At 53.1% G+C, this 5,904-nt stretch overlaps 1 protein-coding gene across 4 annotated transcripts in view; it reads right to left on the reverse strand.

Annotated features, from left to right (window-relative positions):
• Positions 1-5,904, reverse strand: part of LOC113212620 (insulin-like growth factor-binding protein complex acid labile subunit) — a 227,990-nt gene that overhangs the window by 36,563 nt on the left and 185,523 nt on the right. For all 4 annotated transcript variants that reach the window (XM_052263569.1, XM_052263567.1, XM_052263568.1 and 1 more), the window contains one exon: positions 3,864-3,921. The gene's annotated coding sequence lies outside the window, so the exon portion shown is untranslated. The remainder of the gene's footprint in view (positions 1-3,863; positions 3,922-5,904) is intronic.

Here is a 5,904-nt window from a genome sequence, read left to right on the forward strand (position 1 = left end):
CCCCCCGGTCTTGTCATAATTTTTTACGTTCGTGGTTGTTCTCGTTTCTCTCCTGGCGCTGCTGCGCCTGCGTGAGGACGAGCAGTGCGTCGGGGGGCCTTCGCCGAGAATAATGGCCACGCCAAAAGTTGCCAACCCGATGGACGCGAATTAAAAACGTGCCAGGTGCGCGCTGGCAAATGTTAAACTGGGCCGCCCGCGACGTTAAGTCTGGGCCGTCATCTGTGTGTTGCCCTCGCACCCCAAGACCATAATTTTTGGGAGGCCAGAGTACATAATGTGTTCTGTATGCACATTTTGCACAAAACCTGTAATTCGGAAGGGGGGATTTTTACTCGTGGCCGTTTTGTTGTCGGGCCCGGGCTTCCTCTCCTTATTTTATCGTTTCTCGGACGCAACTGGATGATCCCCCTGGTGCTCACAGACGGCCGTGTTTTCCTATTACCGTTTTCTTATTTTCGTGGACCGCAGGGGTCGGGCTGGGAGAGAGGGCGTCCACCACTCCGTCCACGACAACGGCTGCGGGGGTTTGCCTCGGCCTCGCCTGCCCCGCGGCACGGCTGCATACGAGAGGGCGTTGTCCCCCGAGCCGGAGAAATGGTGCAGGCCTAAGAGGAGGCGGAGAGGGGCTATACAACGGCGATATTGTGAGGCATCGCCTCAGCTGTCCCATATTTCGCGTCCATCGCCACGCCCTGGCTCCCCCCCTCGCGTCGCGCCGCGGCCCCGCCCACCCATCATACAAATTCCCACACACTTACGGGTAATGACACGCACATATACACACACGCGCGCATTGTCTCTCTCTCTCGCTTCGTCTCTCTCCCTCTTCCTTCTCTGTCTCTCCCTCTCCCTCTCTCTCTCCCCTATCCCTATCCCTCTCCATCTCTCGACCACACGCATGGGGCATGTGGGTTTCACACGCGTGTATTGACACATGTGCGCGGCGCCGCCGGCGCTCCTCCCTCCCTCCTCCCTCCCCCCTCTCTCTCTCTCTCTCTCTCTCTCTCTCTCTCTCTCTCTCTCTCCCCTTCTGCCGCTCCCATGCCAACATAATGTTCTCCCTGGTGTTGTCTTGCTTCCCCTCCTCCACCTGCCGCGCTAAGCCACACTCCGCCCAATCGCTTTGACAGACGCTCCATCACACCGAGGTGCCATTCATATTCAAAACGGGGGACCGAAGCGGCGCGGCGCGGAAGGGCAAGCGGTTTAGTCGCCCTGCGCTGCAACTCCGCGCACGCCCCTGCCAGGTATGACTTTCAGCCCCCTGCCCCCCCCCACTACCACCACCAAACCCCGCCTGAGCCGCGGATTCTGCTGAGCGTAAACTTTTGAGCCTGGCACACAAGGGAGGCGTGGGGCAGCGCGGCGGGGTGGCGCGCGTCCAGGCGGGGGTACTAAAAACCAAACGACGGCCCCAGACTGACGCGAGGGAAGGGGTGGGGCACCCGGGCGCGGGGGGGCTGTCTCGAGTAGGCTAAGGGGGGAGGGGGCTGAGGGGGCTGCTTATCAGCCGAGCAAACGACCGGCAGCTCGTCTTATCGGAGACACTAACCCTTTCACACGGACAACACGGGATGGATTTTACCCTTCTTTCGCCTTTTGTGTTTCTTTTTTTTTGTCTGTTACGGAGTGGGATGTACAACGCAGTTGAGGGCGTCGAACTAGTTTGGGGAAGGGCACGGGGTGGCCAATACAGCGTCCTGGTAGAAGGTGCCGTGGCAAATAGAAACTAAAGCAATATCAGCGCTGTACCGCGCCTGACGAATGTTCAGCCGCTACGCCCTGCCGCGCGCCTCGCTTTAGCCCAACAGATTAAAGAGGACAAATAATAAAGAAAAAAGTTCGCTTCAAGGTCGGCCTTGGGGAGAAAGAAGTTCTCCTGGCATCACGACTCTGCCCCGCGCCACCTGTGAGCAGCTGCACTCAGAGCGGCGCCTTCCCATGGCAACAGCGGCGGAGTCGGAAATTTGTCATCGCCATAACAAGCGACACGGAGCCATATTGAGTTTGGAGTCGCACGACGGCGCAGCGGTTCAAGGACTCCAGGGCGGCTCCAGGACTCCAGGGCTGCAAGTGGTGCGCCTGGCTCCGCTACATGCCCACTACTGTCCGTTTCCGGTTGGCGCCTCGGACGTGCCCGCCCCGCCCCGCCCCACCGGAACCGGCGATAAACAAGGAGCTCCAAAACACTTCCGGCGCGGCGGTCTGATCGGAAGCGGAAGCAGCTCGGCGAGCGGAGCGGCGCAACGGAGGAAATGGGAATTGAGTGGGAAATGAGAATGAATAAGGGCGAGGTAAGGACGGTTGGGGACGGTCAGGAAGGAAACAATGTGCTGCGTTGCGCGAGGACGGGGCGGAGGGCGCGGGCCGCGACGAGGTACCAGCCACAGCCGGGAACTCATTCCGCTCTCCTTAGCCGAACATGAGGTGCGAGGTGGGGGCGGAGGGGCGCACAACTGATATCAAAAATAGCAACTTCCACCGGGCGGGGCGAAGCGGCGCCGCGCTCCGGTAAAAAGTGATCGATACTTCTGCTGTGCGGCACGGGATGGCACGGAGCCAGGCCGGGGGGCCTTAGGAGCGGCCTCCGAGGGCCTAGTGAGTAGGACCTGGCGGCACAGACTCGCTAATAAACCTGAGGCGTTAATGTAAAAAATATGCGGAAACGGGTACGTACGGAGAAAATCGGGTCGATTGTCGGAACGTTCAGTTCGTGATTTATCCGTGGTCACTACGGACAAACCATAAGGAGGTTTTCCGTAGTGTGTTCGTTCACCACGGATTGTTTTACACGCAGTGAAACGAGCGCGACAGTAGTTTAACTGTACAGCAAAATAAATGACAGTTTAACTAGATAACTAGAAGCTTTTTTACAGTTTAATCTGCGAAACTCAGATGTTTTACAGTTAACACGTTCCGTTAAGCTGTGCACCGTAGGGCTTGGAAAACCCAGCAAACCAAGAACATTGAAAAATTGCATCATTTGGTGTGCAATTTTCTACATTTGTGTTTCTAGTGTTTCACTACAGACAGAAATATGATTACAATGAACCGGCTCCGTAGCCTTCGAAGTACACTGGAAAAACAAAGGTGTGATGTCCTACCTTTCCAGGGGTGTTAAACTCTTTTCAGGGGTGCTAAAGAGTATATTTTCAGTTTCTTCAAAACATTTTCTATATGAGCAAACCAATCACATTTTGAGATTCGTTATCGCATTCCTCGCAAAATTCCGCGTCAAACGAGCCTACATGTGATAGGGTTCAGATAAGCGGTCAGCAAATGAAAAGCAAGTCAAAAAGTACAAAAAATGAAATCAATCTATGCCATTTTTGAACAGAACCCCATCATATGTAGGCTCGTTTGACGCGGAATTTTACGTAGGTTACGAAAATAGGTTTCAGAATCCAATTTTGTTCCTTGGGAAAGAAATATTTCGAAAAAACATAACTTGTAATGCCTTTGGAGCTTTAAAGCCTTTTAAAGGTAGAATATCCTTCCTTTGTTTTACCAGTGTATTTCTTTGTAAGACGAAGGAAAAGTGGTGCTGATCAGGTCGTTGTAACGTAACGTAACGCGTAGCGAAAACACACTAAACCAGAAATAAAATGCCACTTAAAAAGCGTTTTAGAAGAGTTTTCACACTTTTTTCCGAACATCATACATGAGATTCTTTTTGAATTTCTTTCAAAACTTTTCAAAAACGCATGAAATTTGGAATGTTATTTTCGTTCTTATGCGTTTTTGTTAGGCGTTTCGTTACGTCACGACACCCTAGTGCTTACGGACGCGTAGGAAGCAGTGCTCCAGCTGTGTTCAACTAGCGGGCCAACCGAGGCTGAGGCCGAGGTCAAGACACTTACGCGGCCAGTCAGGCGGCAGCGGCGCGGCCAGCAGCGCGAACACGGGTAGTCGCCATTCCTGGAACAGGTAGAAATCAGCTGTCAGTTTGGAACGATTTCACACTGGGGTCCACTGGGTCACTACGTCTCACAAGTAAGACACGTGAGTGTTTTGTTTTCCACGAGCTGCCCCGTCGAGTCAGCGTCATTCACAGCGCCCCCTTCCCCTCCCCTCTCTGTCTCTCTCTGGTTTACTGTTCCCCCATAAGCACGCTCTTCCCTTCCTCTCTCTGTCGCACTCATCACAGGTGCCGCGCGCGAGGGTTACTCGGTTATACGACCAGCAGTAACGGCGAGCGGCGTCAAACAGTTTGGAACACCTGCGAAACACCCCTTCTCACACTATCTCTCTCTTTCTCTCTCCAATCTCTCTCTCTCCCTCGTCCACGTCTGGCATATGTCATACCCCAATCAGTCTTGCGTTTCCAAAGGACACTGCACGCGCGTTTGCAAGAGGCAAATTTTTGCAAATCCTTGGACAATGGCAGGACACAGGCCTCGTCCCCCAGGACACGCAGGAAAGGCCTGCGAGTCCTACGGCCGGCTGGACGGCAGGACTTCGCACGGAATACGGAATGTCGTCCATTTTTAATACCACCCACCGAAGACCAAGGCGAAGGCAAGAGCAAGGAAAGGTCCTGTGGAGGAAGAGGAAGAAACTGAGTGAGCGCGTACACGCGCGCACAAACAACAAACACACGAACGTACGAACAAACAAACAAACGAAAGCACGGGCGCATAGTCACACAGATAGAAGGGAAGCCTCAATTTTGTCGTAAAAAGAGGATTATTTGAGTGGCACCAAAACACTCGAGGACGTTGATATACGAAACGTGGATTATTGTCTTATTGGCTGCTGTGCTCGTGCGCTCTAATCTGCTGATAAACACCACCACCATGTGTCTGTATGTGGTGTGTGTGTGTGTGTGTGTGTGTGTCTGTGAGAGCACGCGCGTGTCTGGTCTCGGGGCGTAAGCGGTGGGACGAAGGAAAGCAAAGCTACTTATATCGTGTCAGCTGCAGGACTTTTTCCTCTTTTCATCCCCTTTTCGCTCCCTAAGAAAGCCGGGGACAGCGTTCGCTGAATGAAAGCAGTGACAAGATCAAGACGCGAGCTATACTCCAGTTTTTCTTACCACCCCCATCCCTCTTCATCTCTTTTACCTCCTCTCTTCGTCCCTCCCTCCCTCCCTCTCTCTCCCTCTCTCGCCTACGCAGCAGACGGCATGCGAAAACCCACTTAGCTTGGCTCAATAGGAAACTCTTCACTGGTGAAATGAAATCCAGGCCGACTCGAGTGGCTTGGCAGGAAGGGAGAGATGAAGTGAGAGAGAGAGAGAGAGAGAGAGAGAGAGAGAGAGAGAGAGAGAGAGACCGACTACTTGAAAAGAAACCCCCGAATACGAGGCATTCCTGCTTAGTTGTTACGCCCTATGGCTAAGGAACCAACGGGTTGGAGAGTGGGGCCAGGCGGGGCTATTCCGCTGGACCAAACGGAACGGAAGCGCAAGGAAAAAATGAAAGTAGGAAAATGTTAAAGAAATAAATAATTGGAATGGAAAGAAAAGCGGTGCAGCGAACGACGTTTCTGTGGCACTGAGGCTTGAGGGACACTTTAGAAACTGTGCTCAGAGCTCGGCCGTGCTGGCTTCATTTGCTTGCTAAATTTTTCTGACAGATATTAAAGAGAGAATTTGTATGTTTCGTACAGGCTTAAGGCCACATGACTCGTACGTGGCTGTGCGGTGACGTTTAGAGAAAACCATCACCATAACAATTGTCCCATCGTTTGGGCCTTCAACGGTTTGACATATGGCTTTCTAAAAATATGCAAAAGACAAATTTGGGTTATACCAGGTGGCTCATTCACGCCGCGCACTTCTGTAGTTATGATGTACCGCATGCATGAGTGCGGGCGGGTTGCCTACTCGCTCGGCTCGTAAGGCGCCGTGGACAGGGGCGATAGGCAAGCCCGCCCGCACTCGTGCGTGCGGTACAGTAT

The sequence above is a fragment of the Frankliniella occidentalis genome, unplaced genomic scaffold (assembly GCF_000697945.3).
Source record: "Frankliniella occidentalis isolate FOCC.00 unplaced genomic scaffold, Focc_3.1 Scaffold12, whole genome shotgun sequence".
Lineage (NCBI taxonomy): Eukaryota > Metazoa > Arthropoda > Insecta > Thysanoptera > Thripidae > Frankliniella > Frankliniella occidentalis.